Here is a 12,800-nt window from a genome sequence, read left to right on the forward strand (position 1 = left end):
TTCCTTCCTTCCTTCCTTCCTTCCTTCCTTCCTTCCTTCCTTCCTTCTTTCCTTCTTTCCTTCTTTCTTTCTTTCTTCCTTTCCTTTCTTTCTTTCCTTTCTTTCTTTTCGAGATAGAGTTTCTGTCTTGTTGCCCAGGCTGGAATGCAATGGTGCAATCTCAGCTCACTGCAACCTCTGCCTCCCGGGTTCAAGTGATTCTCCTGCCTCAGCCTCCCAAGTAGCTGGGATTACAGGCACGCACCACCATGCCTGGCTAATTTTTTGTATTTTTAGTAGAGACGGGGTTTCACCATGGCCAGGCTGGTCTTGAACTCCCACCCACCTCGGCCTCCCAGAGTGCTGGGATTACAGGTGTGAGCCACTGTGCCTGGCCAAGTCCTACAATTTCTAAAATGGGCTCTTCTAATTTAAGCACTAGGTTCTACAAAGTGCTAAAAATCAAAAGTTGGAAACAATTTTAATGTCTGATGTATAATTAGGACTAAGCAAATTATGGTATATCTATATAATAAAATATTATGTGGGTCTTAAAATTGACATTTTATATGATTTTAAATAAGATGGAAAGTGAATATGTTTTAATATTAAGGTAAAGAACCTGAACAAAATGTACAAAGTCTCTTTGGAAAGATACACATATGAAAACTTTTAACAACTATATTAATTTTGGTTAGGAAGAAAACTGGGTGATTGAGGTAGAAAGATCAGAAAGAGCCTCTTCACTCTATATCTGTTTGTTCTTTCCAAGCTTTAAAATACGTAAATATATTACATATTTTTAAGAAATTAAAATAAATATGTAAAATGAAGAATCAGGAAATATGTAGTATAATTTCAACTGTACAAAAATATACATCGAAAAATATGTAGCAGGAACTATGTTAAAGTGTCAATTGTGATTTTTCTCTAGAATTATAGGGTTTTTATTCCTTCCTCTTATATTTTCAGAATCTTCAGGTACACAGAGTTTTTTTTTTTTTTTGAGACAGAGTCTCTCTCTGTTGCCCAGACTGGAGTGCAGTGGCATAATCTCAGCTCACTGCAACCTCTGCCTCCCGGGTTCAAGTGACTCTCGTGCCTCAGCCTCCCAAGCAGCTGGGTGTACAGGCGTGTGTCACACCACTCTCGGCTAATTTCTTTTGTATTTTTAGTAGAGACGGGTTTTGTCACTTTGGCCAGTCTGGTCTCAAACTCCTGACTTCAAGTAATCCACCCGTCTCTGTCTCCCAAAATGCTGGGATTACAGGTGTGAGCCACCGTGCCGGCCACAAAGATATATATATATATATATATTTTTTTTTTTTTTTTTTCAAGACATGAGTCTTGTTCTGTCCCCCAGGCTGGAATGCAGTGGCGTGATCTCGACTCACTGCAACCTCCGCCTCCTGGGTCCAAGTGATTCTCCTGCTTCAGCCTCCCATTTAGCTGGGACTACAGGTGCATGCCACCACGCCCTGCTATTTTTGTATTTTTAGTAGAGACAGGAGTTCACCGTATTGGCCAGGCTGGTCTCAAACTCCTGACCTCAAGTGATTCACCTGCCTCAGCCTCCCAAAAAGCTGGGATTACAGGTGTGAGCCACTGCACCAGGCCACAAAGATATTTTTAACAAAAGTTAATTTTGTTTGAAAATAAGTAGAAAAAAATGAAATTTAAAAATTCAGGAAACTTGTTTTAAAAAAAATTTTTACAGATGTATAGTTTATCATCCAGTTTCTTTCATTTAGTGATAAAGCCATCTTTTGGGAGGATTTTAATAAGTTTATTTACTTATTTTTATTTGACATGATGTTTCACTATGTTGCCCAGGCTGGTCTACAACTCCTGGGCTCAAGTAATCCTCCTGCCTCAGCCTCCCACAGTGCTGGGATTACAGGCATGAACCACCACACCTGGCCTAATAAAATTATTTTCAGCAAATAAAATTCACACAATGCCTTTTCTCCAAAAGTTATATGAAAAATAGATTCTTCTTTTCATTTCTAGAAAAGACAGCTTTTCACTTAAATAATGAGGTATATTCTGCATTGAGAGTTAATAGAGTTGAATTCTCATATTGGGTCTGCAGTAGTAAGTTACATGATCTCAGACAAATAATTTAACTTCTGTAAGTCAAATAATTCTCAACTCCAAAACAAAGAGCTTGGGTTAGATTAGGGTTTCCAAGCATTTGAGGTAATATGGATCTGTAACATTTTCAAAGCTATTGTGGAAATCAACATCAGTTTGCTAACTTGGATTTGTTAAGGAAAGCTGTGATAGAAATAACAAAAACCACAGCTACTGTCCTTTACCATCTATCATCACCTTGTTTTATTAACCCACACAAAAAGTAGGAGGGTCATAATTGCAAAATACAGAATAACCCTGAAAATTGCATTATTCAGTTTAACAAAAAAACTCATTATAATAATGTTTTTCTCATTTTCTTGCAGACCTGTGTTTGGGAATCATTGGTTTAGATGAGAACTATTTCAACGCTAAAGTTATATTTCTAAATACAGAAATATTCAACAAACTTTTAAAAAATAGTTGGAGTTTATATTCTGTATATTTATTCATGTCAATCAGTTATGGGTACAATGGTGATTCACACCAATCACTTATGCTCACACGAGACTTAAAAAGACAGTGATACTCTTCAGTTATCAAATAACCACAATAGTTTTTCTTTTCAGTACACACGGATGGCAGGGAGTGGCCTAAATTCTCTCGTAATAAGCTGTGAACATCACAATAAGCTATAAGGTGACCAAAGTAACCCATATTATTAAAAAATTTGAACTTGACTGAATTCACACAGCTGATTGGATTGGAATTCATATATTCTTAATTTCAAAACCCATGTTCTTTTTATTTGCCCTGTTGCCTCTATCAAAGTAATTTGCTTTCTTTGAATACCACATTGTTTGTAGAATGATTTACATGTAAACACATTTCAAACATCTGAGAGATGTAGAAGATGGATGTAATTCATTTTGCCCTCTAGGATTTTAAAATCTGACCAAGGAGGCAAGATACACACACACACACACACACACACACACACACACACACACACGATAATTTTAATTACTACAATTACTACACAGGGCAACATATGCTTCTGCTGAATGAGTAACACAAATAATAAATACAGTAGGTAAACTTTAGAGGAAAGTAAAAACCACAGAGTCAACTCAGAGACTTGAGTTGGACATTTTAAGAGAAAAAGGTGGGAGGATATTTATTTTGAGAGGGAAGACTGAGTGAGAAAAGTTTGGAAGGCAGAAAGTAAGATGCCTATTTCAAGCAGTGTGAAGAGAGCAAAAGAGTGGAGTGAATTTTATCAGCTATTGGAAAAGTAGGTTGGAGTCGAATTGTGGAAAGCCTAGACTATCAGGGCAATGACCTTAAGACACTGTATCAGCTGAAGACTTCTGGTCAACTGGAGGACAGGGCAACTGCTGCCTTCTGAAAGGTTGTTCAGTGGCCATTCAGGGAAGGAGAATGTGCAAGGAGCTAAAAGCAGAAAGAGAGGACAGAGATTTACTGGAGACCTTAATGGGTAAGTGTGTGAACTAGAGGAAGGAAGAAAGGAAAATTACAGAGAGGCAATATTACAAGACTTACAGATAGATTTGATAGGAGTAGTAATAAGGAGGAGGGAAAAACCTTCACAGTTTCAAGTTGCCATATGAAGGAGAATTATGGTACCATAGGCAAAAAATAGGCATATGAGAAGAAAGTTACAGAGAAAATAAAAACAATCTAATTTTAGATATAATTTTTGGGAGACCACTTAACATGACACTTGAGTTCAAGTTTTGCAGTATACTTGCTGTGAGACCAGGACAAGTCTCTTTCTTTACCTCTTATTTCCAATTTCCTAATAGGTAAAATGAAGGTGGTAAAACTCACCTAGATGATGGTTCGGAGGATTAAATGAGATTTGTTTTTAAAGCAGCTGTTGTAGTATGTAGTATACAATTGATAAAAGAGTTTTCTTGTTATTGCTAAGTCTTTTAATGCCACCAACATAAAATTAACAGTAATGATTAACAGTTGACAATGAATTTGAGGTGAAAGTGGAAGTATCCAGTGGGTAATCTAAGAAGTTGGAACTCAAGTGATATTCGGGTCCCAGAGCCATCTGTTAAGAATGATAGTTGATGCTTTAAGAAGGATTGGTTATCCTAGGTAAGCATGAAGAAAGAAGTGCTGAATTTGGGGAATCACACAATTGGGAGATGTGAAGAGGAAGAAATGTTTCACAAGACAAAGGTGGTCGGGTGTGGTGGCTCACGCCTGTAATCCCAGCACTTTGGGAGGCTGCAGGTGGATCACGTGAGGTCAGGAGTTCAAGACCAGTCTAGCCAACATGGTGAAACCCCATCTCAACTAAAAATACAAAAAAAATTAGGTGGGCATGGTGGCGGGCACCTGTAATCCCAGCTACTTTGGGAGGTTGAGGCAGGAGAATAGTTTGAACCTGGGAGGCGGAGGTTGCAGTGAGCCGAGATTGCGCTATTGCGCTCCAGCCTGGGTGACAAGAGCAAAATTCTGTCTCAAACAAAACAAAACAAAACAACAACAAACAGGACAAAGGCTTAATCAGATAGAGAACTAAAAGAAAGAGGATGTAATATTCTGGAATTCAAGACAGGGGTCATTTCAAGAAAGTAAGCAAACACATTTCCAAATGTTTCAAAAAGGCACATACCATTGTATTACTTACACTTCAGAGTGATTTCAGGAATTTAGAATGATTTTCAAGACCATACATATTAGTAAATGTTTTAATTTATAGGATATCATTCAAGAGTACATATTTATGACCTTCAAGGATGGATTTCCTTGGAAATTACAGTAATCAAATATTAATTTAACAAATAGGAAGGGTCTGTAATAGGCATATTAAAATACCAATCAGAGCAGTGCTAGATTATAAAGATAATCTAATGGTATTGTAATATGCAAATAAGAATAAAAGCTGCTGGGAAATAGCTCTTTAATATTCAGATACTCCTTCTTACAATTTATACTCATTTGTTTAATATACTCAGAGAGCAAAGAGTAAACTTCAACCACTCTTTGTCCGAATTGTCACAAAACCCAAATACCACAGCTCAACTGACTGAGATTTTACTGTTTTGCTTGTTGGTGAGTCCAAGAACTATGTGTCAAAGATCAAGTGCCTATTTATCCTTCAATGTCTGTTTATAAATTTAAGAGATCTTATAAGGCTAAATGTGTCTTCTGAAATGAAAATCTGCCAACCACATGGACTTGAAAATGTGATTGGTTTGCATTCATGACTTAACATATGCCTCTGAAAAATCATAGCTGAGTGTCATCTCCAAGGTCCAGCTGCTGGAAATAGTTGGCTTAAAGACTGATTCAAGGCTTCACTGGAAAATGATGTCAGGGACTCAATTCAATTGAAATTTATGAAGTAATCACAACTGATTTTTTTTCTTAAGAGACAGGGTCTCGCTCTATTACCCAGACTGTAGTTTGCTGTGGGGCAATCATAACTCACTGCAGCTTCAAACTCCTGGGCTCAAATGATCCTCCCACCTCAGCCTCCCAAGTAGGTAGGGACAGTTAATTATAAAAAACAAGTCAACTTACAAAAGGTAGGCAACTACATAGATAAAACAAATTGCCAAAGGGAAAAAGGGGGTAAGAACATTAAAGCCAAGATTGTTACAGAACAATGCAATCCATTTGATAAATAAATTTGACTCCAAGTTTCCTAGTGGCCGGAGCAAAGAGGGAGGAGACTGATGCTTTAACCATAAGATTAAAAAGTTGTTTAGTAGAAGCCAGGTTTCTCCTGAAGCTGCAACCCCAAGGAAATTTATCCTGTGAGTCCTCATAAAGAGTAATCTGGCAATCTATCAGATCGGGCTCTCCATAAAATCTCTGTGTTGAATATAATAATGCGTTTCTTAGAGTTGAGTCTGATATCCTTCATGTAAGCGCAGTTCAGTCAAGTTAGTACTACCAGGAGGCAAATACCTGAGATCCAAATGCACAGTGCCCTGACAATCAGGTTTGATCCATAGGTAAATTTTAGGATATCCAGCAGAGTGGAGAATTTGCATAACCTTCAGGCGATTCTTCACAAACATGACTTCCCGAAAATCAGTATTTTGCTAAGGGATTGAACAGCAGGGAGTTCAAAGTTGTATTCTCTAGTGATAGCCCCGAGTGCAGGTATTCTGTATTATTACACATCTTTAGCACTGACAGCCCAAGAGGAAGAACCGAGTTTCCTTAGGGAAACTACCTAATACACTTCAGCATGCAGGTGGGTGAGCACCGCTAAGGGAGCTCCTGTCGTGTTACCACTTGACTCCTTTGAGTCTATTTTTACAGCTTAAACTAATAAAGATCATTAAAAATACACATATTAGGCCGGGCACAGTGGCTCACGCTTGCAATCCCAGCACTTTTGGAGGCAGAGGCGGGCAGATTGCTAACATGGCAAAACCCCATCTCTACCAGAAATATAAAAAAAATTAGCCGGGCATGGTGATGCACACCTGTGGTCCCAGCTACTCAGCAGGCTGAGGAGGGAGGATTGCTTGAGCCCAGGAGGTTGAGGCTGCAGTGAGCCAAGATCACACTGCTGCACTCCAGCCCGGCTGACAGAGTGAGATGCTGTCTTAAAAAAGAAAAAAATTGTATCTATCTATCTACCTACCTACTTACCTATCTACACACACACACACACACACACACACATTATTTTGGTTTGCAGACATGAAAGAGTTTTCAATTGCAAGCTCCCAGGGTGTCTAATTTGGTCCTCACTGCCATGTGATGAGGCAGGATCTGTAAGATCCTCATTTCATAGACAATCACCAAAAAAGGAGGGGTGGGCTTTAAAATATCTTTGAGGGCTAATATTCCATGATTTTCACTAGGAACTACTTTGCCTCTTTGGCCTTTCAAGATAACAGAGATGATTGTTTTAGTGCTCACCTATTCTATCTGAACTATAAAATACTAGGAGGCAGGGTAATCATTTGTGTTAGGAGGGCCCCAGGAGGGTGCTTAGTCAATACCCTGATTTCGACCCCATCTGTGCACCTAAATCTTCCCCATTCTAATTCTTCTTTCCCGAAGTTATGATGAAAGCCTGTTAAAGTACAAGTTCAGAAATGCAAATTTTTAAAGTTGTCAAGCCAGTAGGCGAAAGAAACCATGACTGAATGACTTGCAGCTTTAAAGAGCTATAAAAGACCTTTATTTGGAGGCACTCACAACCCCCTCATTGCCCTTCACAGCATTCATCTTGGGAAGGAAGGGAACGGCTGCCCAGAAGCTGCAACGGATCTCTATCCTTGCAGTGACCAGCCCTGAGGATGGTAATGGGGCATTTGTGGAATTCTCAGGAGCACCCACCCAGGATGCGCTGCGAACATGAACGTGGGCAACAGTCTGCTGGGAAGACCCGCTGTCCCTGTGCTCATTGCCCCAGACTCATTATTCTTGCTTCATTGTACAGGGGATTGATTCATCGGGTCACATGTGCAGCAACACATGTTGGAGATGGGAGAAGCTATTTAATGCCTGCAAAAATAGAGATGCAGTGCAGGCCGGCATGCAGCTGTGGGCTTGCCCAGTACTACCAAATTCATGCCGGGCCCAGAGCCAGCAAAACAGTCACAGGAAAGACACCCCCATAGCATGTTAATATTCCTTCAACTTGTGAAAGATAAAGCCTTTTGTTCAGTATTTATGAGGATGGAAAGTCAAGATTTCCTTGAATAGTTAGCATTTCTAACTATGGTTTCTTGTTCTATCACTTTTTTTTCTTCTCCTGGGAGAAGTTTTAAAAATGAAATGGATTGATTACAGTTAAAAACTGGTTCGTGCCAAAATGGAGCAGCTTATCATGTGCCTTTGAGTCTTTGTCCATCGTTACCCCTGAATGGGAGTGCATTATGGGAAACTAGGGTGTTCATCCTATTCTTACTGTTTTCTTTGTAAATAACAGCCGTCTTCATTATTATCATTAAAGTTCTAGACACTTAAATGGCTTAAAAGCAAAAGGAAGCATACTATCAACACATTTTACAAAGGAGAAGAAGAGCAAAGTAGGAAAGGTATATTTAAATGCTTAAATAAATCTCACGCTTCTGAAAGAAGGAAGGTTGTACAGACCAATACTTCTTGAACTTTAATGTGCCTGCAAACCATTTGGGCACCTCATTGAAAGGTAAATTTTGACTCCATAGGTCTAGGGTGAGGCCTGAAAATCCACATTTCTAACGGATTCCCAAGTGCTGCTGATGCTGCAACTCCAGAGACCACAGTTTGTATAGCGAGTATACAAACCTACCCTATTATTACCAACATTTATTAAAGATAAACTCTAGGCTACTCTCATTAAACCATTAAAAAGAGTATTCTGGCAGGGTGCGGTGGCTCACGCTTGTCATCCCAGCACTTTGGGAGGCCGAGGTGGGCGGATCACGAAGTCAGGACATCAAGACCATCCTGGCTAACCCGGTGAAACCCCGTCTCTACTAAAAAATATACAAAAAAATTAGCCGGGCGTGGTGGTGGGCGCCTGTAGTCCCAGCTACTCGGGAGGCTGAGTCAGGAGAACCGCGTGAACCTGGGAGGCAGAGCTTGCAGTGAGTTGAGATCCCGCCACTACCCTCCAACCTGGGCGACAGAGCGAGACTCCGTCTCAAAAAAAAAAAAAAAAGAAAAGAGTATTTTGCTCAAAGCCAAGTATCTGAAATTTAAACCTCTAGAGAGACACGTGTGATCATTCATACACACGTTGTCAACTTATTTTTCATACATCACACATATTAATTTGATTGTTGCTGTTGTGCAGTGGCACAATCCTAGCTCACTACAGCCTTGAACTCCTAGGCTCCAGCAGTCCTCTGGCCCAGCCTCCTGAGTAGCTGAGACTACCTACATGTGCCACCATGTCCAGCTAATTAAAAACCATTTTATGGCCAGGCGCAGTGGCTCACGCTTATAATCCCAGCACTTTGGGAGGCTGAGGTGGACGGATCACCTGAGGTCAGGAGTTTGAGACCAGCCTGGCCAACATGGTGAAACCCCGTCTCTTCTAAAAATACAAAAATTAGCTGGGTGTGATGGTGCATACCTGTAGTCCCAGCTACATGGGAGGCTGAGGCAGGAGAATCTCTTGAACCTGGGAGGTGAAGGTTGCAGTAAGCCAAGATCATGCCATTGAACTCCAGCCTGGGCAACAGAGCAAGACTCCATCTCAAAAAAAAATAATAACGAAAAAAATAAAATAAAATAAATGTTTTGTAAGGACAGAGTCTTGCTCTGTTGCCCAGACTTGTCTTAAACTCCTGGCCTCAAGCAGTCTTCCAGCCTCAGCCTCCCAAAGTGCTGGGATTACAGGGGTGAGCCACCATGCCTGGCCTTTATAGTTATTAATTTTAAGACTAAGTAGCTCTTGGCCCGGCGCGGTGGCCCAAGCCTGTAATCCCAGCACTTTGGGAGGCCAAGACGGGAGGATCACAAGGTCAGGAGATTGAGACCATCCTGGTTAACACGGTGAAACCCCGTCTCTACTGAAAAATACAAAAAACTAGCCGGGCGAGGTGGTGGGCGCCTGTAGTCCCAGCTACTCAGGAGGCTGAGGCGGGAGAATGGCGAGAACCCGGGAGGCAGAGCTTGCAGTGAGCTGAGATCCGGCCACTGCACTCCAGCCCGGGAGACAGAGCGAGACTCCGTCTCAAAAAAAAAAAAAAAAAAAAGACTAAGTAGCTCTTACCTAATTTGGAATGAAGAAATGAAGAGAGATGTGCTCCAAATTATGGGCACAGCACAGGCAAAGTTCAAGAAGCCTCCTCAGTGCATGGGAAACCTGCCTTCTCATCTGAACTCCCGACTTGGACCACACAGCCCTGTTTGTTCCTATTGGATTGGTGCATTAATAAGGCCCTCTTTCACTGTCGAAGGGGACCCAGTTTAGAAAGCAAGTTAGATCACTCTACTTACAGCTTATCTGCAAGAACAGTCATCTGGCGTTTAACACATTGTTTTCCTGTATTGCTAATCATTTCTGCTTATATCCATGTCTTAGGTTTCTGATGAGATTATAACTTATTCAAAAACATCTCATTTATTAATTAGATCATTTACCAAGAATTCTTTAAAACAACCTGGGATCATTGTCCCATATGCAGAAGCAAGTTAGATCAAATACCTCTTAAAGTCAGAAAACATTTAAACAGTGTATTAAATAACTATCTGAATAGTAGTGGCAACCCTAAATAGAACACATTTATCCATCCACCCTTCCATTCATTCATCCATCCTTCCACCCATCTATCCATCCATCCATGCATCATACATCCATTCATCCAGCCATCTATCCATCACATATCCATCCATCCATCCATCCATCACATATCCATCCATCCATCCATCCATCACATATCCATCCATCCATCCATCCATCCATCCATCCATCCATCCATCCAACAAAACCCTATTGAAAACTACTTTTGTGCCAGGCTCTGGGCTAGGTGCTAGAAGTACAAAAACCAGTTCTTGCCTCCCAGGCCTATTGCTTAGTCCTTCACAATGAAATGTTTATTGACTTACTTTAAAAAACAGACTTTTTCCTCTAGTTTTTGAGAAGGTCGTTTGTCTGGGAAAATGGGAGTAGAAAACAATTACCTGTTGGAATAAACACTATTTTAGAAGTACACAGACTGTGACTTTGGCTCAGGCTCCGAGATGATCTAACAGTGTGTCTACAAGGGAGTAACTTCCATCCTCTGTGTGAAACGCAAGAGCTTGGTGATTGCTAAGATCCCTTCCAGTCTCACTGTTCTATTATAAGAGGTAAGATGTTTTCTTCTCTGCTGCTAAAGACTTCTAGGAAGAGCAGAATTTTAGGAAAGCTTTGAATAGCAGAGGGAATAATTTCGTGGAAGCCTTTAGAGACGAGTAATTATAAGCTAAGATATTTCTTGGCTTTTTGCACATTTTCCTTTTTTACCTCTCCCTCTTGCGTCTTTAGTTTTATAGTTTGCCAAGATTTCTTTTCTTTATATTTTCTTTTACTAAAATTTGTTTTTTTGTGTGTGTGTCTTTGCCATCAGTCTCTCCAGCCAACCATGTAAGTCTTCCTATGCTGGTCCCCACACCTCCCACGCTCCTACCCCTACCCCCATGTCCATTCATCCTCTTGGCTTCCCAAACTTCCCTGGAATCTCCCAATACCATCATACTCCTATTGTGCTCCGACTCCAAGTCTTGCTATCACTTTCTGTTTTTCTTCCCTCGGAATTCTCTTTCTCAAGCTCCCCCAGTTAGACGTTTGCCACATAGCCTGTGTTATTAGTATGTATTCTTCGTGTTTTTTTCCAGTTGAAAAATGAAGTTTTTCAACTGGAAAAAAATGCTGTGTTTCCCAGGCTGGTCTTAAACTCCTGGCCTCAAGCAGTCTTCCAGCTTTGGCCTCCCAAAGTGCATGAGCCACTGTGCCCAGCCTTTCTATTTATTAATTTTAAGAAGACTAAGTAGCTGCTACCTAATTAGGAATGAAGAGAGATGTGCTTCAAATCACGGGCACAGCACATGCAAAGGTCAAGAAGCAAGAGGTCAACATAGCAATAAGAATCTTGTATTTCCTGGAAAACCTGCCAGTGTGACTTGGTGTGTTGAGACGCTCCCCGACATGCCCTGTGAATGGTATATATATCTGCAGATTCATTCACCCAATAGATATTTATTAAACACCTACTATCTACAGCATTGTGTTAAGGCACAGGGACAGGCAATACAAAGATGGAGAAGGTACGACATTTCTCTTCTTATAACTTACAACATAGAAGGAAAGACAGACTTGAAAAACAGAAGAATTGTGGTGCAGTATGACAAATGCCATACTGCCATGGGAACAGGGTAAAGAAGTCCCTAATGATTCCTGGGGGAAAGCTTCCCTGGGGTACTGGCATTTGACTTCACAGTTGCTTCTTCTTTGCCACCCACTGGCAGATGTTTCTGACTTGAGGGCCTTGTACTGGTAAAAAACAGTTCCAGTTCTCTTTTGTCTGTGTCCTGTGCTAAAGTAGCCACAATTGCAGTTGTCCATTACAAAGATAAATATATGCACTAAGTGCTGGTACAGGCTCTCTAAGGTAAAAAGGATCAGGACCTGGGAAGCAATTTATACCTGTGCATGAAAAGCAAAGGAAATATTCAACTTTTGGAAAATACATGGTTGGGGAAATGAGAGTTCTAGTGGCAGGAGTGGGACATGAGGGCCAGGTCACCTCAGTAATAACCACCTATCACAAATACACAAATAAATAAAAGAAAGGAGAAGCTCTGAGCTCTTCTATGAATTCAAATCCTATTGATTCTCTTCTATTAAAATTCAGAAATGTTTTGGGTAATAACACATTAATGCCTATTAATTTTTTTTTTTGAGATGAAGTCATGTTCTGTCACCCAGGCTGGAGTGCAGTGGTGCAATCTCTGCTCACTGCAACCTCTGCCTCCCAGGTTCAAGCAAGTCTCCTGCCTCAATCTCATGAGTAGCTGGGATTACAGGTGCCTGCCACCACTCCCGGCTAATTTTTGGATTTTCAGTAGAGACAGGGTTTCACCATGTTAGCCAGGCTGGTCTTGAACTTGAACTCTTGACCTCATGATCCGCCCGCCTCGACTTCCCAAAGTGCTGGGATTATAGACGCAAGCCACTTTGCCTGACCAATGCCGATGAATTTTTAACATTAATTCATTCACCAGAGTAGCCAGGAGAGACCCTGAGAGAAAGGGACACAGAA

The sequence above is a fragment of the Piliocolobus tephrosceles genome, chromosome 5 (genome assembly GCF_002776525.5).
Source record: "Piliocolobus tephrosceles isolate RC106 chromosome 5, ASM277652v3, whole genome shotgun sequence".
In the NCBI taxonomy this organism is placed as follows: Eukaryota; Metazoa; Chordata; class Mammalia; order Primates; family Cercopithecidae; genus Piliocolobus; species Piliocolobus tephrosceles.